This window comes from Notolepis coatsorum (genome assembly GCF_963971535.1).
Source record: "Notolepis coatsorum genome assembly, chromosome: 12".
In the NCBI taxonomy this organism is placed as follows: domain Eukaryota; kingdom Metazoa; phylum Chordata; class Actinopteri; order Aulopiformes; family Paralepididae; genus Notolepis; species Notolepis coatsorum.
The window spans coordinates 61,326,196-61,353,853 of record NC_140176.1 but is presented as its reverse complement, the minus strand read 5'-3'; positions in this window follow the sequence as shown (position 1 = coordinate 61,353,853).

The window sequence follows — 27,658 nt, the reverse complement described above, 5'->3', positions numbered from 1 at the left end:
GAATATGGCAAGAGGCCGCGCCGACGCCCAGCGCACCGCTGCCGGTGCCCAAAGAGACGCAGAGCGCGACAGACTACAAGCGCAACTGATAGAGCAGCTGATCAAAAGGACAACTCCCTCTCCCTCCGCCAGGGGCTCAAGGAACTCGTCGAGACAGCAGTCAAGAGCAGCGTCACCGCAACGAGCAAGCGACCCTGAACTTGACCAACAGACCGAGTCTAGACCCCCCGCAGACCCCCTTCCCATACCGGTCCAAGCGAGACCCAGCTACTCCTTCTATGCGAGGTTTGAGGCTGTGAATAACAACACCAGCCTACAAGCCACGGCAATGGGGGGGGGGGGGGTCTGCTGATGGAGACTCAGTGTTCAGGGTAACAGAGCATGAGGTGAGACGGATCTTTAAAAAAGTGGATATCAGGAAGGCAGCAGGACCGGACGGCATCCCCGGCCGCGTCCTAAAAGTCTGTGCCGACCAACTGGCCCCGGTATTCACTGACATCTTCAACCTGTCCTTGGAACAGGCCGTCATCCCCACCTGTCTGAAGAAGTCCACCATCATCCCTGTACCCAAAAAATCTACGCCCGCTTGCCTCAACGACTACCGCCCTGTAGCCCTCACCTCCATAGCCATGAAGTGCTTTGAGAAGCTAGTGAAGGGCTACATCTGTTCCTCCCTCCCCATCAACCTGGACCCTCTGCAATTTGCATATCGCCCCAACAGGTCCACGGAGGACGCCATAGCCCATGTGCTGCACACAGCAGCATCACATCTGGACAAGAGGCAGGGGAACTATGTGAGAATGCTGTTCATCGACTACAGCTCAGCATTCAATACCATAGTCCCCTCCAAACTCATAGCCAAGCTCAGGGACCTGGGCTTGAACTATGACCTGTGCCAGTGGGTCCTGGACTTCCTGACGGGCAGACCCCAGGTGGTAAGAGCCGGCAACTGCACCTCCTCATCCATCACGCTCAACATAGGGGCCCCCCAGGGCTGTGTTCTGAGCCCCCTCCTCTACTCCCTGTACACACATGACTGCGTAGCACAGCGGAACAACAACACCATCATCAAATTTGCTGATGACACAGTAGTGGTGGGCCTGATCTCTGCCAACGACGAAAGGGCCTACCTGGAAGAGGTAGAGAACCTGTCACAGTGGTGTCAGGAGAACTGCCTCTCCCTGAACGTCAGCAAAACAAAAGAGATGATTGTGGACTTCAGGAGGTCGGGGGTCAAGGACTACAGCCCCCTCAGCATCGACGGGGCACCAGTTGAGAGAGTGAACAGTTTCAAGTACCTCGGAGCCCACATATCCGAGGACTTGACATGGACCACACACATTGACAGTGTTGTGAAGAAGGCACGACAACGCCTCTACTTCCTCAGGCGCCTAAGGAAGTTCCAAGTCAGTCAGAAGATCCTTAGGAACTTCTACTCATGTACAATAGAGAGCATCCTGACCGGCAACATCACCTCCTGGTTTGGGAATAGCACTGCACAAGACCGTAGCAGACTACAAAGAGTGACACGTTCAGCCGAACGCACAATTAGAGGGGGGCTTCCCACCCTCCAGAACATTTACAACAAGCGGTGCAAGGGGAAGGCTAAGAGAATTATTAAGGACTCGAGCCACCCGAACAACTGCCTCTTTGAACTGCTGCCGTCAGGCAAGCGATACCGGAGTCTTATGGCGAGCACAGAAAGACTCAGAAGGAGCTTCTATCCCCAGGCCATCAGGCTGCTAAACGAACAATAATCGCTAAACGAACAATAATCACTATGCAACAACCATCAAATGCACACAGCACACACACCCACACGCACACACTCACTCAAACAAACAACACACTGCAGCACCCACTCTCCACACTTTAGATCACACAAACACACTTACACTTTATATTTATTGATAAAGGATTTGCACTACAACTCGTACACCTACTGTGAATTGTACCTAAACTGCACCTCGTCCATTTATGCCTTGCACTATATAGTATTGTATATTAGTACACTGCACAGTATTGTATATTGTATGGTAACTACGTCTACGAACATTGTACATATGTCTAAACTGAACACTGTGACCTCTTTTTTTACTTCTAATTTTTACTATGTTTTTATTTCATACTTATCTTGTCATGCACAGTCTCTGGAGCGCAACAGTAAGAAGCATTTTGTACAAAAGTATTCTGTACTTCTGTATGACAACTATTAAAGAAACTTGAAACTTGGAAGGAGCGGCCTACACTGTGGAGAAGCTAAATAAACGATTACAAGATCTGGAAGATTTGATAGAAGAAGAAGAGGGAGAAGAGGAGAACCAAGCCCGACGACAGCACAGTACTCCACCGGACCAGGAGGTCCCATACAGTCCAGGCTATACCCCCGCGGCGCTGCGCTACAGACCCCCGACTATATTTACGGGTGAGCACGACGCACGACCAGCCCCGAGGAACAGTACCTGGACCAGCGGGCCATGGTACCCTGCCAGTACCGGCCCACAGCGAGGCGCAAGAGGGGACTCGCCCAGGAGGTCTCTCCCCCAACGCTCGCCGATGTATTCGCCATCCACGGCGTCATACAACCAGTGGCGGCCGGTGGGTTTCGCCACTAGGGGGCGCTATACCAAACATTTTGCAAAATGCAAACATAGTACAGTACCACGCAACACTCATTGCCAGACGTGAGCGATTCGACTCACGCTCACGGCAATGAATCGGCTCTTATGAACGAGTCGCTCAGCTGTTACTACAACAACACACAACCAGTCAAATAAAGTATAGTCTAGACTCTAATTCACAACTTGAAACACAATATATAAATAGAAAAGTTAGAAACAAAACTCGCCCGTCTACAAACACAGGCAGATCTCTCCCTCTCTCCTTCTCTCTCTCACACACAGCGCGACGTGGAATCGATTCGTTACACAATCAGACCTATTATATACCAAGAATAACTTCAGTATGAGTACAGGGCTGTACACATATTTTGCATATTGTTAAACGAGCCAAGGCTAGCTATTAAACTATCGATATGAATCGAAAATCTGGGACCCTGATGTAAACAAGACAAACGTCTTTCTCTGGTCTGCATCCCCTTAACAATTGTGTGTATTGAGCCATACTGTATTGTACCCATTCTGCAAACTGTTAATAAAGTTCTCATTCATTCATTCATTCATTCAAACATAGACGATATTGAACAAGCCATAATCCACGTATTTTCAATCCGAGAGAGCTGCAGTAGTTAAATCAATGAGCCATCGAGATAGTCAGTGTGGTAAGTAACGTTATTATTGCATCCAAGATTGATACAGATACAGAGAGAGAGAGAGAGAGAGAGAGAGAGACTCACTGTTTAGTTGAACGTCCAGGGCCAAGTTAGCAGTTAGCCAAGTGTTAGCTCAGCTGAGCTCGTTGCCACAACACTCAACAAGTACATTCCCTTGTCCATTTCCGCTCGAACAGACTGCAAAACTACCTGGCGTTCTATCGCCATGCTCTAAGACAAACTCTAACCTTAACCAACTTTGAAAGAGTGCCTAAGCTTAAGAACTTGCAGTCACGGCACGGCACGCTCTAAGACAAACAGCTGCATGCATCTCACAACAACACAACTATCTCAACCAAGCTAGAAGCTAGAAATTGGATTCGGCCAATCAGAGATCGTCTCTGTGAAATTCTGCCATGGAAAGAAATACTGGCGTCGGCCAATCAGAGAGCGTCTCCGCGAAATGCGGCTATGGAAAATCCTTCACGGAAGTTCACGCTGCTGGCTAGACCGCTTCAAATCGCGCTCGGATTCCAACATAATAGTCATATTTCAACGCACAACGCCGTATGCACTGATTGGCTGTGACGGAGACAGCGATCAAACTGTGACGCGCACGCAGAGCGCTATCGCGTATTGCCCCCGAGAAATACGAAAAAATAAAAAAAATTAAAAAAGTGATGTCACTTCCTGCTCTGGAAAACGGTGTTTTTTTAATTTAGATAATAACGTTATATTGTGCATTGGAAATACAAACATACTTAAAATGAGTAAATATTATTAATTTTAAACATGTTTATATTATTTATAGGGCTATAAAACACAAAAACGAAAAAGTTTTATTCTCTTCTTCTCTGATTTAACAGCAGCTGGCCAGCAGGTGGGTCGGCGCCCTAGCGCCCCTAGTGGTAGAGCCGCCACTGCATACAACGCCACGCCGTCAATCCCAGACTTCGCCTATGAGAGTCGAGCACAGTACACGGAGCTCCGGATGTGCTTAGAGACAATGCTGGTGGATGTCATTAATGAACGCCACAAGTATGCAATATTATTGAAGCACCTGAAAGTACCGCGAGCACACAATATAGCGCTAGCCTATGCTACCTCCTCGACCCCATACACAGCGGCCCTTGCAGCGCTGGATCAAAGATATGGACGTATATGGGATTACGTAATCCAGGAGATAAGGCATATTGACCGCCTACCCCCAGCCACAGACAATCGCTCACTGGATGACCTGTCAATCAAAGTGCAGTCCCTGGTGGGGATGCTGGGAGCTCAACGGGAGAAGGGCAGGCATGAGCTGTACGCCAACTCTAACGTTGAGAGGATTTTGGAGAAGCTGCCACCCGCAAGACAGGAGCGCTTTCGGCGGCAGAGGGACTACCGAGATCCCGACGGCCCCGAGCCATCCCTCCTTGATCTGGCCGACTTCTTGGCGAGAGAGGTCAGCAGCTTACGACTGGACACCTTCGGGCGGAGCACGCCAAGCTCCAGAGAGGGACCCAGGAGAATAAGTGATGGAAGAAGATCGGTGACTGTCATGCACCAATCAGAGTCAGTACCGAGCAGTAAGAGTCACAGCACCCCCTCGAGAAAGGAGAAGTGGAAGATAGCGTGTCCCTACTGTGAGAAAGAACACTGGCTGTCACAATGTGACTCATTCACAAAGATGAATGCAGAAGAAGTGAGCCAATGGATAAAGTCCAACCGGCGCTGTTATCGATGTGCGCGGCCCCACATGGCAGCCGAATGCCGCCTAAAGAAAAGGTGCAGCCGGTGCGATGGAGCCCATCTAGATATACTACACGATAGTAACGGAAGACGGCCTACACCTGCACCACGGAGCGGCACCAAGGCAAGTGTCATGTACATTGACCCCGCCAGCAGCAACGGAGCTCAAGTGCTCTTAAAGGTAGTCCGTGTGACATTGAGCTACCAGGATAAAGTCATGGACACTTACGCCGTCCTTGATGACGGGTCAGAGAAGACCCTTCTGCTCGCCTCCGCTGCGACTCAACTGGGACTGCGGGGGAGCAAGAACGAAATGACGATTCGGACAATAAGAAGAGATTTAAAGACGATAAAGGGCGAGAATGTCTCCTTCACTATCGCAGCCAACGGGCAGCCAGAGCGACGGTACAAGATCACAAATGCTTTCACCAGCCAAGAAATAGGACTCTCGCAGTACACCTACCCTGTCACCAAGTTGATGGATAAATATGTGCACCTGCGCCAATTACCTATCCCGCTCATAAACGGCGCTACCCCGACCCTGTTGATAGGCTCCGACCATGCAGAACTCATAGTCCCGATTGACCGGGTCCATACCGGTCCCCGAGGCTGTCCTGCAGCCGTCGAGACCCGCCTAGGATGGACATTACAAGGCCCCCTCGCTAAATCTCTCAACCGAACCGCAGCCACTAGCTGCTTCCACTCCCGAACGACAGAAGAAGACACCACTCTCCTGCAGCATGTCGAGAGGCTATGGACCCTAGAGACAATGCCCTTTAAGAACGAAAAGAAAGACATTCGCTCTAAAGAAGACATTTACGCCATCCACCTACTCGAGCAGGGGACAAAGAGAGTCACAGTCGGCGGAGTGATGAGATACGCAACTCCACTCCTGAGGCGAGAGGGAATGCCCCCCTTTCACGCAAAGAAAGACGCCACGGAGCGCTATCTACTGAACACAGAGCGGCGCCTAGCCAAAGACCCCGCTCAACAGAGTGTGTACCGAGCTGAGATTGAGAAGCTAATCACAGCGGGACACGTAACAAAGATTGACATTAAAGAGGCAGATCAGATGACCGAATCATGGTACGTGCCGCATCACAAGGTCCATCACAATGGCAAGGATCGCATTGTGTTTAACTGCAGCTACCAGATCGGATCCCAAAATCTGAATAAAGAGCTCTTGCCCGGCCCCACACTCGGCCCCTCCCTACTAGGCGTGCTACTGCGCTTCCGCCAGGACAAGGTGGCTATAAGCGGGGATATCAAATGGATGTTCTTGCAAGTGAGACTAGTAGAGGAGGACAAGCCTCTGCTACGGTTCCTATGGAGAGAGAAGATCGGAGATGAGAACCCATCCATCTACCAGTGGGAAGTACTCCCCTTCGGAACCACGTGCAGCCCGTGCTGTGCTACATTTGCACTACAGAAACACGTCACAGAGGACCCAGCAGCAGATGAAGAGGTCCAACACAGTGTGAAGAACAGTTTCTACGTAGACAACTGTCTACAAAGCGTCTCGACTCAAGAAGAAGCCGAGGCTCTCCTAATCAAGTTACGCGCCTCCCTAATCAAAGGAGGCTTTGATCTCAGGCAGTGGGCCAGCAGTGACCTGCACGTATTGCGCAGCCTCTCCTCCGCAGACAAGGCTGCCAGCAGCGAGACCTGGATGGCGACAATCCCAGGAGAAGCCCAAGAAATGACACTAGGATTAGTCTGGCGCTTCAAAACAGACTCGCTCCACTATAGACACAAACCCTTGGCTCCAGAGCAAGGAAGGTCGGCGGCGATACCGACCACCAGACGGAGTGTGTACAGAACACTCGCCAGGCAATATGACCCGCTGGGATGTATTCTACCTTACACCACCAGGGCAAAGATGATTGTACGAGCACTATGGGACAAGGACCAGGGCTGGGACGACCCAATACCCGCACACCTTGCCTCAACATGGAGAGAGTGGGAGACGGAACTCCGCTCACTCCCAGGTGTCAATATATGCCGCAGCTACTTCCCATCCACAGTGAGGCCAGAGACATGCGAGATTGAGCTACACGTCTTCAGCGATGCCTCCGAAGTAGCCTACGGATCGGTTGCTTATTTGCGTGCCCAAGAGATGGGAGGAGAGATACACACTGCTTTCATACTGGCCCGCTCAAGGATAGCCCCACGTAAGCAACAATCTATCCCACGTCTAGAGCTCTGCGCAGCCCTCGCAGGAGCGCATCTAGCCACGTTAATCCAACGTGAACTCACCATTCCGGTGCATAGAACAATCTTGTGGTCAGATTCCACGACAGTACTCACATGGATTAAGTCTGATTCATGCAGATACACAGAAGAAGCAAGCTGGAGATATGTGGATACCAAACACAACCCAGCTGACGTCATCACCCGGGGAATGTCCCTGGATGACCTAACCCGTCGCAACATCTACAGTGACGGACCAGCATTCCTCCAGCTCCCGGAAGGAGATTGGCCTACGCCCACCCCGAGGGAAGCAAGTAGCGAGGAGGCTGAGAACAAGAAGCCTATGTTCTGTGGACTGAGCACTGTCGCCTACACAGACCCGAACATAGATGACTGCATTACCCTAGAGAGTGCGCAACAAAGGACATTCCTGCGGCACCACCCAGAGATTCAGTCCACCACTGACATGTCAGCAGCTGACTACGAAGAAGCAGAACTTCTTCTACTACAACGAGCCCAGAGAGACTCGTTCCCCGATGAGCTAGACTGTCTACAGGGAGGAAACCCCGTCCCATCAGACAGCAGACTGATTCACCTGGCACCAGAGAGTGACGCACATAATCTCATCAGAGTGGGTGGTCGCCTGCGGAGAGCCCCCGATCTACCAGATGACATTAAGCACCCGATCGTCTTGAACAGCCGACACAAGGTCACAGAGCTGATCATAAAGAAATACGACGAGGATGTGCACCACGCCGGAGCAGAGAGAGTCTTCGCGGAGATCAGACGTCGTTATTGGATATTACAAGGGAGAGAAGCAGTACGGCGCTTCCAGCGAACCTGTCTAGACTGCCGTAAGTGGCGCGCGCAGCCCAGCATACCACGGATGGCTGACCTACCCCCCTGTCGCCTCCGAATCGGCGACAAGCCATTCCACTCCACAGGCATGGACTGTTTTGGCCCGTTGTATATAAAGAGAGGAAGAGGCACCGAGAAGCGGTGGGGTATTGTATTCAAATGCATGACCACCAGAGCGATACATATCGAGCTCCTTCCGACCATGAGCACAGACTCATTCCTTATGGCCTTCCGGAGATTCATATCACGGAAAGGACAACCGTCTACATTGTTGTCTGATCACGGGACCAACTTCAAAGGCGGAGAAAGAGAGCTGAGAGAGAGCTTCCAAGCTATGGGCCCAGAACTTAAGACCCACCTCGCTCCAGCCCAGGTTGACTTCCAGTTTAATCCCCCGAACGCACCCCACTTCGGTGGAACCTGGGAACGAGAAGTACGCTCTATAAAGACAGCCCTGTATGCCGTACTCGGAGCCCAGACTGTGGCAGAGGAAGTCCTAATGACAGTCCTCACGGAGATCGAGGGAGTATTGAACTCCAAGCCCCTCGGTTACGTCTCCAGTGATGTAGCAGATGTCGACCCAGTCACCCCCAACACACTCCTAATGGGGCGGCTGGACCCCGCGCTACCCCAGACAATGTACAGGCCCGAAGAAGCGAACGGCCGAAGAATGTGGAGGTACAGCCAAGTACTAGCTGACAAGTTTTGGAGCAGCTTCCTACTTCACTACCTACCGTCTCTACAGACCCGCCAGAAGTGGGTAAAAGAGAGAGACAATTTGACAGAAGGAACAGTCGTCATGATAGTTGACCAGTCACTCCCCAGAGCTATGTGGCCGGCTGGCCGCGTAAGCAAAGTGATCACCGGTGCCGATGGCAAGGTCCGAGCAGCTGAAGTACTCGTCCAAGGGCGCACCTACACACGGCCCGTGGCGAGGCTCATAGAACTGCCCCGACTCCCAGATACTATCGATGATGACCATGACCCTATGACTTTGTGAGTTGACTGACCTTACAGCGGACTTTGAGTGGAAGACAGTGCGGTTAATCTGTCTCTGCTTAGCTAATTAGGTGGGACTAATTAGGGGGCGGCTGTTGTGAAGGATCAGATTAAACCGAATATGTATATTTATTTATATATATATATTTAATTGTATTTGTATATCGTTTGATATCCCCTGTATATTCCTTGTACAATATGCATTGAATATCCCCGTTTCTACTAAACAGCCCATAATAGTTTCATTCTACCATTGGACGAGAACCTGGCGCCAGGTTGCCATACCCCTAGGTTCAAGTTCAATCGTGCCGCCTAACATGTCGAGGCAACCCCCGGTTCCGCGCAGTAATATGCCGGGCGAAATACGTGTGGTACTATTTGTTCATAGCGCATATATATATGGCGCTCGTAAAGTAGAACTTTCTTTTAGTCCAGTTCTTTACCCTCCAACAGAGTGACAGACGCAAAAGCCTCCCCACGAAGCACGTGCGGTGTAGTAGGGCCTACTTGGCCCAGAATAGGCATTGAGATATCGTGTAGATTGATAGTTGAATGGTCATAGTTTGGCACCATACCGTCGAGTTGGACGTATTCTATTAAGCTAATAATAGTCTATTTATGTATGGTGCATCGTTCGGTTCGAGTTCTACAGTTATCAGTACCCCCATCGTTCCTGACGTTATCTGGACGCTTATCCAGGCTGGTCAGACCCCTAGTGGTGATTGCATCCGAGGAGCTCCGGGTCAAGAGCGACTGGACCTGTATATTGGATTACTCTACCCGACGACGGCGAGCCTTCCACGGCTCTTGGATTATGCTTTATGTGCTTTGATTATTCCATGGATAAAGGCCAACACTGTCGAGTGTTGGAATTACCCCCCGGAGAGGACTACAGGTGAGGCGGCGCTCTACACGTGAGGTCGCACCACGTCTCTCCGTTGTGGACCGGCAGATACCGTTCCACAGAGGGTCCAGCTGTGTTCGTCTACGGCCCGAGGTTCTGTGGGCACTGGGTCTAAGACTTTGGATTCTCCCAAGACACCGTCGGCCAGATGGGATACCGCCAGCGACTTCTCTAACCCCCCCCTCTTACTGTCTTACAACCAGCGGGACCCCCCCCCCCCTTAGTGTATCCAGCTATAATCATTTAAGTACTATCGCTATCGTTTCCTAAATATTCCAGGTTGTATACTTACTCCCTGCGCAACCAGAGATTGGACATTCAATGTTGATTTACCTACGAATACTCATTTGCCATAAAAGTGCATACTTAACATTTCAAATCATAAATGTAATTAAGTGAATGTTGTATACACCCTTTGCTGTATTAAATATTCGATTTGGTCCATTTGTGTTGGTTCGTTTCATCAGGTGGGAAAGTGTTCATCATACTTATATCTTGTACTGGGTGGCCAGAAGTTAAAGTACATGAGGTAGTGGTATTAAATATCATATCTAACAATACAGTCAGGGAATTGTACCCCTCAGCTACAATAATCATATTTGACCTTGAACTTGACCTTGACCTTATTATGGCCAAATCATACATCTATGGATATGGAAAAGGCTCCTCTTTCCAATGGCAGGGTTGAATCTGGATTTAGTCATTTCCTTGCGGTTTTACGATAAAAGAGATATAATTAGCATTTTTCCAAAAAATTCGTAATTTCGGTAAATCGTATAAAACATCAGTAAAAATGAAAATATACACGTTGACTACTGTTTTGATAGGGTTATGGTATTTACTCTTGGCTACAAAAAAAAGTGTAAAAAAAAAACAGAACCTCTTAACATCCAAGGGCCCACATGTGGGTCCTCATGAGGATGATTTGCGATGTGCCACTTTGCCGACCTCTAGCGGCTTGGGTGTGCATTTATTTTAATACAATATATAGATAGAATTAAAGCCCTATTTGTTGCCTGTCAATTGCCCTTTCAGGTGACAAAATCTGTTCAGCGGTTCTCGAGTTACATGCCGATATGTGAGGCGTGCGCCAAAGTACACATTACCACCCCCGACCTCCGGGGGCTCTAGCTCCGTCAATCATTTGATCTAGAATTTCTTTGACAGGATTGTAGCCAATGAGTGTGGCTTTCCAATGATACCCCATGATATGATAATTGAGGATCTAATACGGTCTCTATTGATCGATTTATGATAAAGAAAAGCCCTACGGGCTTAACAGGTTAAAGTCTGGAAATGCTAAGCCCCCATTGAGTTTACTCCTTTGGGCAGTTGATTTCTTCAAGCGCGGACGTTTATTGTTCAAAACTAATTTATATGAGGCGGAGTGCAATTTCTGCCAGTAACCAACAGGAGGAGGTAACGGGAGCATGGAGCTGATAAAGTAAATTCTGGGTCAAATATTCATTTTAATTATTGACGCATGGGCCTGTAATGCATTTTTTTATTTGGACCATCTGTTGAAGTCATTCGTAATCCTGTCACCCAAGCTGGAGTAATTATACCTTACCGTCTGGCTAATAGTGGGGAATATTTCAATCCCGAGACATTTAAAGTGCTCCACCATAAGTATGTTTGCAGGTAGGATGGTAGCCTTCGCAGGCTCGTTAAGTGGAAGAAAAGCAGATTTGGGTCAGTTGATCTTAAAGCCGGACAGGCTGCCAAATTCATCTATCACTCTGAGCAGATGAGGCAGAGAGACGGAGGGATTCTGCATAAACAGGAGTACATCATCTGCGTATAAGCTGATATGGTGATGTGTGCCCTGAATTGAAAAAGAAGATATAATTTGGGATTGTCTTATGTATTGAGCTAGAGGTTTGAGGGATAAGGCGAAAAGTACGGGACTAAGAGGACAACCCTGTCTAGAAGAGCACGAGACAGAAAAGAGTGGCGAGCAGAACTTCCCCGTTAAGATCATGGCCGGATGCCCTGTGTAGAGAACTTTGATCATATGAATGAAACCCTCACCCAACCCCATCCTTCTAAGAACTGCCCACAAATAAGACCACTCCAATCTGTCAAATGCCTTCATTGCGTCCAAGGACATGACCGCTGTAGGGACTGCAACATCCTTGCTGGCATCAATCACGTGCAGTAACCGTCTGATGCTATCCGTAACCAGGCCGCCCCTTATGAAGCCGGTCTGATCAGGGTGAACTAGAGATGTCATATGCTTTTGAAGTCGGTTGGCTAGAACCTTGGCATATAGCTTTAGGTCGGCTCCGAGGAGACTTAGGGGCCTGTAGCTGCCACATTCGGTGGGGTCCTTATCCTTCTTGAGTAAAACAGATATAAGCGCCATATTGACGTCTCTGGAAAAATTGCCCTCTTTGATTGAGTGTAAAATCATTGAGAGTAATAAGGGACAGAGTACATCCCAGAATGCGAGATAGAGTTCCGGTGGAATGCCGTCCCATCCGGGAGCCTTGCTCTGTTGTATATCCGCAATCGCCTCTCTAAGTTCAACTAGCGTGATAGGTGCAGCTAACAGCTTAGCACTATCTTCCGAGATCTGTGGTAGGTTGATTTGATCAAGAAAATCCTCCAGCTTGGTATGATCAAAGACCACCTCTGACTTGTACAGGTTGTAATAAAAAGAGCGAAATGTATCATTCATATTTTTGGGGTTGGTGGTTACCTCCCCCTGTTGGTTCTTGATGGAAGGGATATCCGCAAATTGCTCACTGGCACGTATCTTCATAGCTAGTAGGTGACTAGGCCTGGAGCCGTGAAAGTAGTAGTGCTGTCTTGTTCTGTGCATCTGAAATTCAGATTGTTGTCTTAGAATGGAGTTCATCTATTTTTTCACTACCTTAATTTGAAGCTCCAGTCGACTAGACTAGTTGTGCTGCAATGAAGAGATCAACGTGGCATGAAGCTTTTCCAATTCCCCCAGCTTAGAGAGACGTCCCTTGCGGAGATTAGATGCAAAGAGAGTAGCGTTACTTCTGATAAAACCCTTAACCGAATCCCATAGAATTCTGGGGTTATGTACCGAGCCAGCATTAAATTTAATTTAAAGTTAAACTTTCCGTTTTTCAGTAGTGTTTAGTTAAAGTGACATCTAGGGGCGTGGGATGTTATTTTACTGAGTGAACCCTTGAGGAGGATACCTTTGTGGCCTGAAAGTGCTATGGGCAATTAGTCAACAGCAAAGCTATCAAATAGACATGGGGAAGAAAAAATATAATCAATCCTGGAAAAGGTCTTATGTCTCGACGAGAAGAAGGAGTAATCTCTCGCAGATGTGTTGAGCGATCGCCACATATCGATTACCCGTGTGTCCTTACACCAGGCCTGTAGGGCTGTGGTAGCTTGCTTCTGATCAGAGGTCTCAGCGTGATTGGACCTATAAATCAATGGATCCCAAACTGCATTAGAATCAGCTCCTACTATTAATGAGTAATCAGGTAGTTTCAACATAGCTGCAGTGAGTACAGCATAAAAGTTAGCGTCATACAAATTAGGGACATATGCAGAAATCAGCGCAATTTTCTGGTTAGAACATTCTATTTTAGCAATAGTAATTCGACCATCTGCATCAGACCACACATCTAACAGTTTAATATTCAAATTTCGCTTCGCTATTATGGCTACCCCACGGGCCTTGGTGCTAAAAGAAGAAGAACTTATGTTATGGTAACATTTATTTGCCAGTCTTGCGTTATCCACCAATAAAAGGTGCGTTTCACTCAGTAAAGCAAGGTCTACTTCCTTTCTTTTTAGCCACGTTAGTACACTTGTGCGTTTATGCGGTATATTGAGACCCCCTGTATTCCAGATCAATATGTTCAAATTAGCCATAGTCTAAAAAGGCTGCAGTATGACTGAATGTAATTCGTTTAGAGGAGAACACCATAATAGATACATATCCACTTGTTAAGGTCCTATTGAGTTCCGAGCGTGAGCGTGAAAACAAAAATAAAACAGAGCGAGTCGACTGGAAAGAAAAACTAAAAACAACACAATCCCCCATTCCCTCCCCCCTCACCCACATCAGAATACTTGTCCGGTATCGATCAAACATCAGTTGGTCACCCTTGACCGAGCACAGCAACCACAACAACATTATGTATCTTAACCATACCAATAACTTGTAAGGTATATTATAACAATTTAGAAACAAGGAACCCACTTCACTCAATTGAGAGAAGAAATCTATGCAGAGTTCAATGCGAAGTTCAAAGTACAGACAATAAAAACAGGTGCATTAAAACACAGCTCGTCTGAGTTAAACTTGAAGAAAAGGGCAACATGCGTACCCGTCATTGAGATAACACAGTGGATACAAACCTTGAGCGTTATCATTCAGCTGGAGCAAAAAAGTCATAGTAGACATGTGGCAACTGCCATGTTAGCTAGGAGAGCTGGGCAACCAGCACGCCCCGAGCTTAGTTTAATCGGGCTCAAGGCCTGTTATATCCTGATTCACGTAAGTAGCTCCGCCGAGAGAGGACCATCCCCCTCGACCGGCAGATACGTTAGAACATAGTTTGTTTGAGTGAAACCTGTGAAGCACAGTTCGTCCAAATGCAAACTTGAAAAAAGACAATATGCATAACAGTCAATGCGAAGTTCAGTGCGAAGTTCAATGTTCAGACAATAAAAGGCAAATGCGTTAAAAAGCACAAGTCGTCTGAATTATACTTGAAAATAGTCAGTGTGCATACCCATTTCTGGAAATATACAGTGTAGATAAATCTTGAGTGTTACCGTTCTGTTGGTCCGAAAAGCCGCGGTAGGCGAGTGGTAACGTTAGTGTTAGCTTGGAGAGCAGGAAAGTTAGCATAGCTTGCGCTTAGCATACCAAGGCTCCGAGGCCTGTTACTCCCCGGTGCCCGTTGCTTGCTCCGCCGGGGCCGGCTCTCCATCCTCGGCCGGGGGGGCCGCCGTGCCGCTTTGAAGGAAACTCTCCGCCTCGGACGCCGACGTGAACAGGCGGTTGAAGGAGACAACTCTGCGGCCCATCTTGATCTTCAGAGTCGCAGGGTATAATATGTAGACTTCTATGCCCTTCTCCCGAGCAACTCCCATAGCCTTAGAAAAGGCCCTGTGACGTATGGCGGTGTAGTCGCTGAAATCAACAGCGAATCTGAGGGTATAATTACCCACTTCTGGAGGGTCTTTCCTGGCCTCTTGGAGAATAGCCTGACGTATAGGGAACTGCAGGCAGCAAAATATAAAGGCGCGTGGACGTTCGCCGTTCTCCGGGGGACCGCTCCTCAATATTATATGCGCCCGCTCAATCTCTGGTTTAGAGACGGTCGGAAACCACTGTGGAATCATCTTTTCGAGATACTGAATCGGCGCATCGTTTTCAATGTTTTCGGGCAAGCCGTATATTCTGACGGTGCACCTTCTATTCCGGTCGTCTAGGTCAGACATTTTATTTTCGTAAAAAAGGAACTTGTCTTTAATCGCCGAGATCTCGTGGAGTTGGTTTCAGCTATGACCACCACCTCTGCCATCCTTTCTTCCACCCTAGAGAGCCGCGTGGTCGCGCTAGTGTTACAGGTACCAGTGTAACATGCGTTACTTTATGAAGAAGATGTCAATGTGTTGATAAGTGAAGTGTGGGCCCAATATGTGAGGATGTGCCAATGTCAGCATATTTGGGTCACTTGACCTTTAAGATTCCAGGTATGGGTGTGGTTAGGGGCGGTCCTAACCATCAGGGGGCCATCTTGGATTGGAATCATGGCCTCATGGAGTTTTGTTTGCTACTGCTATTGTGAGAGGAAGGGGGGATTTTGCCAGGCCTCCAAAAACATTCTTCAGTAACCAAGGACAGGTCAGCTGCAGTGGTGCTTCCCAGTGGATTACTATTTTTGCCTTTCCTTTTTCTAAGATGTGGATCAACCCAGGACTTATCACCTTTTGGACACTCAAAGGTTTGAGTGTTGCTGGACAATACTAGCTCTACCATGCAGGCTGCATGGTCGGGTAGGCCTGAACATTATAACATGGTTGCATTAGATGGTAACATTATAACATGGTTGCATTAGACATGGTAACATTATAACATGGTTGCATTAGACATGGTAACATTATAACATGGTTGCATTAGACATGGTAACATTAACATGGTTGCATTAGACATGGTAACATTATAACATGGTTGCATTAGACATGGTAACATTATAACATGGTTGCATTAGACATGGTAACATTAACATGGTTGCATTAGACATGGTAACATTATAACATGGTTGCACTAGACATGGTAACATTAACATGGTTACATTAGACATGGTAACATAATAACATGGTTGCATTAGACATGGTAACATTAACATGGTTACATTAGACATGGTAACATTATAACATGGTTGCATTAGACATGGTAACATTAACATGGTTACATTAGACATGGTAACATACGGTACATTAGACATGGTAAACATTTATGTTGGGGCTAATGGACTGTAAAGCTGACGGGACCGTTCGTATTGGTTTGAGATGATTTTTGTTGTACCATACGTTGCTATGGGGTGCCCCATTTATTTTGATCTTCTTTTGGTTAATACAACACTTTGAATTTAACACTGTTCCAGTACTCTCATTTCTTTATAGCTGAACAGTTTGTTTATTATTATCAAGCTTGTTACACCAGGATATGGCACCTGATAGCAGAGATATGTTTAACCTATGAAACAGGTTGTAGTTAGTCATTGGACAAAGGAAGGCGCAGACATGGTGTTACTGGTTCTGAGTCCGCTCGGTTGTTTATTACAACAGCATTTGTTTATTCATGAGAATCTTCAATCAATCATCATCATAACATTATACCATCATTTAGTTCAATTATTTACATTACTTTTAATACATTCAATTATAGTTCCATTCTTGTCATCAATTCAAAAACATATTCATCATTGCAACACACATTCTACCCTTTTAGGATACCCTGGTTCACTTCAATAGCATTTCCTTTCAAATGTAGTTATCCAGCATTATATACTGTACATTGTAATTAATTATGTCTTTATACATATTTGACGTCTTAAGTATAAGCATGTGGAAAGGAAGCATTCTCCTGTTAACCTCTGTCTAGGCATATTGGAAGAGAACATTGTATGTCTTCTTTTAACAACACTGTCATTCTAATTGTCTGTCAAACAATTCCTTACATCATCAATAGCTGTTACCTTTATCATCATTCGTTTATCATCAGTCATATCCACTATTCTCTAGTGTACAGGAATACCTCAACACCTCGGTGTCACTCATATTTGTGTTCCAGCTCAAGTTCGGTTGAACCTCAAATGTGCATAGAAGGTGCATTTATATATATATATATATATATGTATCTGGCCGATCTCAGCCTTACCATGAATTTGCTAAACCGTGACCATGGTGTAACCCAAGGGAATAGATTTATATTTAAATTTAACGGAGAGCGGGATAGAGATAGAGAGAGAGAGAGAGAGAGAGAGAGAGAGAGAGAGAGAGAGAGAGAGAGAGAGAGAGAGAGAGAGAGAGAGAGAGAGAGAGAGAGAGAGAGAGAGAGAGAGAGAGAGAGAGAAAGAGCACGTGGGACAGCTCCGGTGTCTAGCTAACGTCTAGCTAGTGTGAGCTAAAGTAATTTCCCTCTAACAGTCTTTAACACTTGTACACAATATATACATTTACTTACAGCAATTCAACCCAAACAGTATGTATTTCAAAACATAAACCGTTATAATCCCCTTGGAGATACTTAACTCTGACATGTTAATGATTAAATGGGCAATTGTATTTCAACACTCTATTTTAATGTACCACGAGACACGGCGCCATCAATAGACGGTCAACTTCTAAATCACGTTACTTGTCATCTTAAACTTCTTAAACTTGACTCAAACATCACCTCATTGGGCCCTCGACATTGCCTGTATCCTTGTTAACCTTTATGTGTGTTTTGTAATGTATTACCCACCTATGAAACAGGTTGTAGTTAGTCATTGGACGAAGGAAGGCGCAGACATGGTGTTACTGGTTCTGAGTCCTCTCGGTTGTGAGGCTCAGCTCGCCTCGTGTGCCCGTAGGTAGCAAAGTACGGTTCCCTAGAAGGCGAAGCCACTGAACACAAGTCCTATACTGCCAAATTATGTGAATGTCTCACATTAAATATAACATGACTGTTCTACCTTGTTACTGATGGAGGTAATCCTGTACCAGTATGTTCACACCGTTTTGAAACATAATCTAATGATATTAACTAGTGCTGTCAGGCGATTAAAAAAATTAATCTAATTAATTACAGGATTTGTAATTAATTAATCTAATTAATCGCATTTTAATCGCATAACCATTTTATGCCTGATATTCTATATTCTATAATCATATTTCAAATTGCATGTGTCCTAATGGCAGAATTCAGTACTGTATCTACAAAACCTTCTGTTTAATCATCTTCCATCTATTAATTTGCTTAGATTTTTCAGGTCTGGTCAATTTGAGCATAGTGTTATTCACAGTCAAAGATAAAAAAAAAATTATTGATATTGATAACCACCAGATCCTCCTCGCGGCCCTCGCAGGAATGGGAGTGGCTGGCTCTGCGCTGACATGGTTGTCATCATACCTCAATGACCGCTCCTACCAAGTGTCATGGAGAGGGACCCTGTCGGCCACCCGCCCCCTGCGGACGGGTGTCCCCCAGGGCTCGGTTTTAGGACCCCTTCTCTTCTCCCTCTACACTAAATCACTGGGTAACATTATCACGTCTCATGGCTTCTCCTACCACTGTTATGCCGACGATACTCAACTCTTCCTCTCCTTCCCTCCCTCAGATATCCACGTCTCTGAGCGGATCTCGGCCTGTCTGTCCGACATCTCCGCCTGGATGACGACCAACCACCTCAAACTGAACCTAAGCAAAACAGAATTGCTCCACCTGCCGGCCAAATCCTCCCCCCTGACCGACCTTTCCATCACAGTCGAGAATGCAGCTGTGACCGCGTCCCCGACCGCCAAGAACCTTGGTGTTGTCCTCGACGACCAGTTGAACTTCTCTGCTCACATCGCAGCGACAACCAGAACCTGCCGATTCCTCCTGAGCAACGTCAGAAGGATACGCCCCTTCCTGACAAAAGAAACCACCCAACTCCTCGTCCAATCAACAGTCATCTCCCGCCTCGACTACTGCAACGCACTGCTCGCTGGCCTCCCGGCCACTGCCACTAAGCCTCTTCAACTCATTCAGAACGCAGCGGCCCGCCTGATCTCAAACCTACCGAAGTCGGCCCATGTCACCCCACTTCTTAGGGACCTGCACTGGCTCCCCATTGCTGCACGAATCCGCTTCAAGGCCCTTGACCTAGCATACCATGCGGCAAAGGGAACTGCTCCCGCCTACCTCCGGTCAATGGTCTCTAACTACACACCCTCAAGACCCCTACGCTCTGCATCTTCTGGCCGCCTCAGACCTACTCCTATCCAAGCTCCGGGAGGGTCATCAAAGAGAAGTCGCCTATTCTCAGTCCTTGCCCCACAATGGTGGAATGAACTACCCACCCCAGTTAGGACAGCCGAAACACGTCCAATCTTTCGCCGTCGACTAAAGACTCACTTCTTCAACCATTATCTGAATTAAAAAAAAAAAAAAAAAAAAAAAAAAAAAAAAAATCTAACCCTAACTAACCATACTGTCATGCACTTGTCCTAATAAACTAACCTACACTGTAGCACTCAACACTTTGATGAACATTGTTACTCAGCTGATAGAGTTGTGCTCTTCCTGATGGCTTGTCGTACAGAACTTGTAAGTCGCTTTGGATAAAAGCGTCAGCTAAATGACTAAATGTAAATGTAAATGTAAATATTCTCATTTGGTTCATTACAATTTACTCAAGCCTAGTAACAGACACAGTATTTCTGACACTGGGAATACATTTCCTGAGATCCATAGATGTCCCTAGAATCAGATACCAAGAACATGCAAATGGACCATATAAAAAAAGTCTGTAATGTGTATTCTACGTTCTTATGGAATGAATGAGAAAAAAAAAAAAAAAGTTATTAAAAAAAAAAAAAAAATCTTTTTTTTTGTAATTAATTTTGAGTTAATTTTCATAACGCGATAATTTGCTGTGTAATTAATTAATCTAATTAACGCGATAAACTGACAGCCCTAATATTAACGTGATACCACTTCTAGTGGGCATCACACACTCCCTGACCAAAAAAAATTGCTCCTGACATTTCCGAAAATCACCAAACACAACCATTCAATTTCACCCTCAGGCTTGAACCCCTAACAAACTCCCAATGTGGGTGGACCGTGGGTGTCGGTTGGACGGTAAGCATACTGGGCATGTTGTGGAAGGCTGTAAAAAATTGAATGCAACCATGGCATTACGAAGGGTATCAATAGATGTGGTAGTGGACTGTGGCACTATCGGTGGCCATTGTACTGTGTATCCTACTGCTGAATTCACGGTCACCTTGTTCTGCACTGACGGTTCACCTAGCATATCATATGTGAGACATTGTCTAGGCCTTCTGTCACGGGCAGACCTCCTAACCTCTGACTGGACCTGCTCCACCGGGGAGAGTGGAGGGGTTCGGAGATTGAGCTGGGCTACGCGGGAGTGAGCTTGGGGATGGGGTTGGGTTATTGGAGAGTGAGCTTGGGGATGGGGTTGGGTTATTGGAGAGTGAGCTTGGGGATGGGGTTGGGTTATCGAAGAGTGAGCTTGGGGGGCCTCCCTTTCCTCTTCTTCCTCAGATTCGCTAATATCTTCATCAGGTCTGGCCAAGACAGGTAAGTTTCCATCCGTGTTTCCTCCCCTGTCGTCTTCACTCTCAGGGCACAGGCCTGGCACGACTTCAGGTCGTCGTTCACGGTGTCAAGTAATCTTTCCTCTGTCCTTTCAACAGGTATCCTTAGCTAGTATCCTCTGTTACTGTCATCATCCGAATCACTGTCAGTGCTGTCCCTTGTCTCTACTTGTCTTTGTGTGTCTGACATTCTTCCTTGTCCTGGTCTGTCATTCGTTTTCTTCACAGGGACAGTTCTGGCTGGCGGTGGAACCATTTCCACAGGTAAATCATTTACCAGCAATAAGAGATTGCGGTGTAATGTTCTGGTCTTCTTCTGGTCTCCGTGTTCAGGGCAGACAATGTATACTGGACTCTCAGCGAGCTGGCTTTTGACCACGTAGATCGCCTTCTCCCAGTACGACCTCAACTTGCCTGGTCCTCCACGCTGACTGAGGTTTCTCACCAGAACTCTGTCTCCTGACTGCAGTACTACTCCTTTTGTTTTCTTGTCATACGCCACTTTTCCCTTTGCACTGGACTTTTTGCTATGCTCACAAGCAATCCGGTAGGCTTCAGACATCTTCTCAGCCCATTGCTCCGCGTATCCTCTGGGTGAGTGCGGTTCCGCTTTCTTCATTAACCCAAACAACAGTTCAACGGGGAGGTGTGGATGACAACCGTAGAGGAGGAAAAAGGGTGAGTAACCAGTCGATTCATGTTTGGTACAGTTGTACGCGTGTAACACATGCGGGAGGTGATCCTTCCACCGCAATTTCTAATTTTCAGTCAATGTCCTCAACATCTGGAGTATGGTCCGATTGAGCCGCTCCGCTGGGTTGCTCTGTGGGTGATAGGGTGATGTTCTAGAGTGGCGGACCCCAGACAGCCGTTGCAGTGCTTGGAACAGTTTATTCTCAAATTCTCGACCCTGGTCATGATGTAGTTTCGAGGGATAACCGAATTTGGGTATAAAGTCATTAAAGATACGCTCTGCAGCTGATTTCCCACTCTTGTTCTTGGTGGGTGTTCTGCCTCCCAGGCAGTGTATATGGTTTTGATTTGCTTTGGCACCACCTGTTGGTCGAACGTGGTATATACAGGAAGTAGGACCTCATGGTCAAACAGGAAGTGGTATCTCACAGATAAACAGGAAGTGGGACCTGCAGCTCCTTAGAAGAGAGTTCTCATTATGAACAACATGCTGTTCTTATCTGATGTAATCCTTTGATTTGCCCCATCGTAAGCATTGTCTGTAGTTATTAAGGTTATCTTTCAGTTTTGAAGTATATTGTCGTCGATGGAACGCTGTTATGTTCGTATTCTATTACCTATGATACATGCTAATGGCCGATACAGTAGATGTTCATAATACTTGGAATGTTTAGTACAACATGTCTACATATAGTCATTTAGTAAACTTACTGTATATCTATAATTTTTACATGCACTAGTAGTAACACTATGCACTTCATTCTGTTTCAGTTTTACTCCTATCCTAGCAACATGTCAACAAGAACTACATTAAACAAGGAAGCTATGTTTGACTCTTGTGTTGCTTATTGAAGAGTTTGGCTGGCCGTCTACCTTTGATTAAAAACATCATTGGGAGGACAGCACAGTAAAAAGACAAGCGACCAGCTGGTGCAATGCCACCCTTCAAAAGATCAACCTCAGCATGTAAAACAGCATGACGGACCCTGCCAGGGAGAGCGGCAGGGCATCTCGGGTCGGCGCAAGCAGCGACGGCACACCTACATATTCAGCCTACAGCCGTGCAAGGGCAGAGGCAGCACGTGTAAGGGCAGAGGCAGCACTTGTACGTGTATCATTCGCAGTGGAAGAGGCTAACTTAAAATATGAGCTGGCCAAGAGGGAAGCGAGACAAAGAATGGAGGATGCCCAGGCGAGACTGGACGCCGAAGCTTTGGCCATCCAAAGAGAGACAGCCGCCACTATAGCACAGGCAGAGGTATTGGAGGCAGCCGAACAGCAGGGTAGAACACCGCTACGCAAAGGCAGGAAGACGTCCTTAAGGAGAGACATTGATGATCGCACAAGTGCCTATGTAAAACCACAGAATGAGTCACATAAAAACCTTGCATCATGATGTCCCTGCCCCTTTGCCTATTCGACCTGATGGCAGTCTAATCGAATGGGGAACTGCACATGGGGATTTGCAACCTAACACCCCTGCTGTCTCAGGACACGTCCCCACCGTCCCAGGACACGCCCCTGTCATCTCAGGACACGCCCCCGCCATCTCAGGACACGTCCCCGCTGTCTCAGGACACGCCCCCGCCGTCTCAGGACACGTCCCTGCCGTCTCAGGACACGCCCCTGCCGTCTCAGGACACGTCCCTGCCATCTCAGGACACGCCCCTGCTGTCTCAGGACACAGTGCACTGTCCAAGTACAGCTACTACGGATATATTGCATGTATATATAGGCATGTGATGTGTATTTTCCACTACATATCCTCCCTTTCATGGCAGAATGCCATAACAATGCAAAGACACGTCCACGCTGTCTCAGGACACGCCCCTGCGTTCTCAGGACACGTCCCTGCTGTCTCAGGACACGCCCCTGCTGTCTCAGGACATGCCCCCGCTGTATCAGGACATGCCCCCGTCGTCTCAGGACACGCCCCCACCATCTCAGGACACGCCCCTGTCGTCTCAGGACACGCCCCTGCTGTCCCAGGACACGCCCCCACGTCTCAGGACAAGCCCCTGCAGTCTCAGGACACCCCCGCCATCTCAGGACACCCCCCCGCTGTCTCAGGACACGCCCATGCTGTCTCAGGACACGCCCCTGCCGTCTCAGGACACGCCCCCACCGTCTCAGGACCCCCCCCCGCTGTCTCAGGACACGCCCCCGCTGTCTCAGGACACGCCCCTGCCGTCTCAGGACACGCCCCTGCCGTCTCAGGACACGTCCCTGCCGTCTCAGGACACGCCCCTGCCGTCTCAGGACACCCCCCTGCTGTATCAGGACACGCCCCCGCTATCTCAGGACACGCCCCTGCGGTCTCCGGACACGCCCCTGCCGTCTCCGGAAGCGCTCCCCTGCTGTCTCCGGACACGCCCCCGCTGTCTTCGGACACTCCCCTGCCGTCTCCGGACACGCCCCTGCTGTATCAGGACACGCCCCCGGTATCTCAGGACACGCCCCTGCCGTCTCCGGACACGCCCCTGCCGTCTCCGGACGCGCTCCCCTGCTGTCTCCGGACACGCCCCTGCTGTCTTCGGACACTCCCCTGCCGTCTCCGGACACGCCCCTGCTGTCTCCGGACACGCCCCCGCTGTCTCCGGACACTCCCCTGCCGTCTCCGGATATGCCCCTGCTGTCTCTGGACATGCCCCTGCTGTCTCCAGACACTCCCCTGCCGTCTCCGGACACGCCCCTGCTGTCTCCGGACACTCCCCTGCTGTCTCCGGACACGCCCCTGCCGTCTCCGGACACTCCCCTGCTGTCCCCGGACACTCCCCTGCTGTCTCCGTACACGCCGCTGCTGTCCCCGGACACTCCCCTGCTGTCTCCGGACACGCCCCTGCCTTCTCCGGACACTCCCCTGCTGTCTCCGGACACTCCCCTGCTGTCTCCGGACATGCCCCTGTTGTCTCCGGACACTGCCCTGCCGTCCCCGGACACGCCTCTGCTGTCTCAGGACACTCCCCCTCCCCTGCTTCAGGACACCCTTCCAACTTCACAGACCTGAAAGAGAGAACGCGGCACGGCGGGGAGCAACAGAACGGCCTGATCAGTGCACACAAATCCAACTCGGAGAGAGTTACAGAGGATAACCTGGGTCGCAGTGTGTGCCAAACAACTGCTAACGACAACAGGCTTGCCTTATCCATAGAAGATACCGTCACTTTAAATATTATGGTTATTATTATATTATCAGAGACGTACAGGGATGAGAGGAACAGCTGGGTTCCCCCACTACCCTTCAAGATGCCACGAAGACGACTCCCAAACAACCGCAAGCAGGCACTCAATCGCCCTACTTCACTGTGTCGAACCTTCGAAAGGAAACCTGGAGATTTTTCAGACAAGGACCTCCACCGAAGCCAATGGAGACAGGTGCAAGCCCTTGCCAGCACATTTTGGACCCGCTGGAGACATGAGTACCTCCCGACACTGCAGAGTCGTCGCAAGTGGGTCGAAGATCACCGCAACTTACAGGAAGGCGATGTTGTGCCGTTGAAAGACAGCCAAGCTGCAAGGAACGAGTGGCCTGTGGCACTGGTAATTTCCACCTTCCACTTCCACCTTCCCAAGCCAGGACGGAAAGGTGCGTAAGGTCGAAGTAAAGACCACAGCTCAAGGAAGTCCAAAGACATTCCTGAGACCCGTTTCAGAAATCGTGCTTCTTTTGCCTGCAAGGGCAGAGGCAGCACGTGTAAGGGCAGAGGCAGCACGTGTACGTGTATCATTCGCAGTGGAAGAGGCTAACTTAAAATATGAGCTGGCCAAGAGGGAAGCGAGACAAAGAATGGAGGATGCCCAGGCGAGACTGGACGCCGAAGCTTTGGCCATCCAAAGAGAGACAGCCGCCACTATAGCACAGGCAGAGGTATTGGAGGCAGCCGAACAGCAGGGTAGAACACCGCTACGCAAAGGCAGGAAGACGTCCTTAAGGAGAGACATTGATGATCGCACAAGTGCCTATGTAAAACCACAGAATGAGTCACATAAAAACCTTGCATCATGATGTCCCTGCCCCTTTGCCTATTCGACCTGATGGCAGTCTAATCGAATGGGGAACTGCACATGGGGATTTGCAACCTAACACCCCTGCTGTCTCAGGACACGTCCCCACCATCCCAGGACACGCCCCTGTCGTCTCAGGACACACCCCCGCCGTCTCAGGACACGTCCCCGCTGTCTCAGGACATGCCACCGCCGTCTCAGGACACGTCCCTGCCGTCTCAGGACACTCCCCTGCCGTCTCAGGACACGTCCCTGCCGTCTCAGGACACGCCCCTGCTGTCTCAGGACACAGTGCACCGTCCAAGTACAGCTACTACGGATATATTGCATGTATATATAGGCATGTGATGTGTATTTTCCACTACATATCCTCCCTTTCATAGCAGAATGCCATGACAATGCAAAGACACGTCCACGCTGTCTCAGGACACGCCCCTGCTGTCTCAGGACACGCCCCTGCTGTCTCAGGACATGCCCCCACTGTATCAGGACACGCCCCCGTCGTCTCAGGACACGCCCCCACCGTCTAAGGACACGCTCCCACCGTCTCAGGACACGTCCCGCCGTCTCAGGACACGCCCCCAGCTGTCTCAGGACACATCCCCGCTGTATCAGGACACGCCCCTGCCATATCAGGACACACCCCTGTCGTATCAGGACACGCCCCTGTCGTCTCAGGACACACCCCTGCCGTCTCATGACACACCCCTGTCGTCTCAGGACACGCCCCTGTCGTCTCAGGACACACCCCGGCCGTCTCAGGACTCACCCCTGTCGTCTCAGGACACGCCTCCATCATCTCAGGACACGCCCCTGCCTTCTCAGGACACGCCCCCACCGTCTCAGGACACGCCCCTGCCATCTCAGGACACCCCCCGCCGTCTCAGGACACCCCCCCGCTGTCTCAGGATACGCCCCTGCTGTCTCAGGACACACCCCTGCTGTCTAAGGACACGTCCCCGCTGTCTGAGGACACACCCCTGCTGTCCCAGGACACACCCCCGCCGTCTCAGGACACGTCCCCGCCGTCTCAGGACACGCCCCTGCCGTCTCAGGACACGTCCCTGCCGTCTCAGGACACGCCCCTGCTGTCTCAGGACACAGTGCACCGTCCAAGTACAGCGACTACGGATATATTGCATGTATATATAGGCATGTGATGTGTATTTTCCACTACATATCCTCCCTTTCATGGGAGAATGCCATGACAATGCAAAGACACATCCACGCTGTCTCAGGACACGCCCCTGCTGTCTCAGGACACGTCCCTGCTGTCTCAGGACACACCCCTGCTGTCTCAGGACATGCCCCCACTGTATCAGGACACGCCCCCACAGTCTCAGGACACGCCCCCACCGTCTCAAGACACGCCCCCACCGTCTCAGGACACGTCCCCACCGTCTCAGGACACGCCCCCGCCGTCTCAGGACACGTCCCCGCTGTCTCAGGACACGCCCCTGCCGTCTCAGGACACACCCCTGTCGTCTCAGGACACACGCCTGCCGTCTCAGGACACACCCCTGTCGTCTCAGGACACGCCTCTGTCGTCTCAGGACAAGCCCCTGTCGTCTCAGGACACCCCCCCCGCCGTCTCAGGACACCCCCCCGCTGTCTCAGGACACGCCCCCACCGTCTCAGGACACCCCCCCGCTGTCTCAGGACATGCCCCCGCTGTCTCAGGACACGCCCCTGATGTCTCAGGACACGCCTCTGCCGTCTCAGGACACGTCCCTGCCGTCTCAGGACACGCCCATGCCGTCTCAGGACACGCCCCTGCCGTCTCCGGACGCGCCCCTGCTGTCTCCGGAGACACGCCCCTGCTGTCTCCGGACACTCCCCTGCCGTCTCCGGACACGCCCCTGCTGTCTCCGGACACGCCCCTGCTGTCTCCGGACACTCCCCTGCTGTCTCCGGACACGCCCCTGCTGTCCCCGGACACTCCCCTGCTGTCTCCGGACACGCCCATGCTGTCTCCGGACACGCCCCTGCTGTCTCCGGACACTCCCCTGCTGTCTCCGAACACGACCATGCCGTCTCCGGACACTCCCCTGCTGTCCCCGGACACTCCCCTGCTGTCTCCGGACACGCCCCTGCTGTCCCCGGACACTACCCTGCTGTCTCCGGACACGCCCCTGCCATCTCCGGACACTCCCCTGCTGTCTCCGGACACTCCCCTA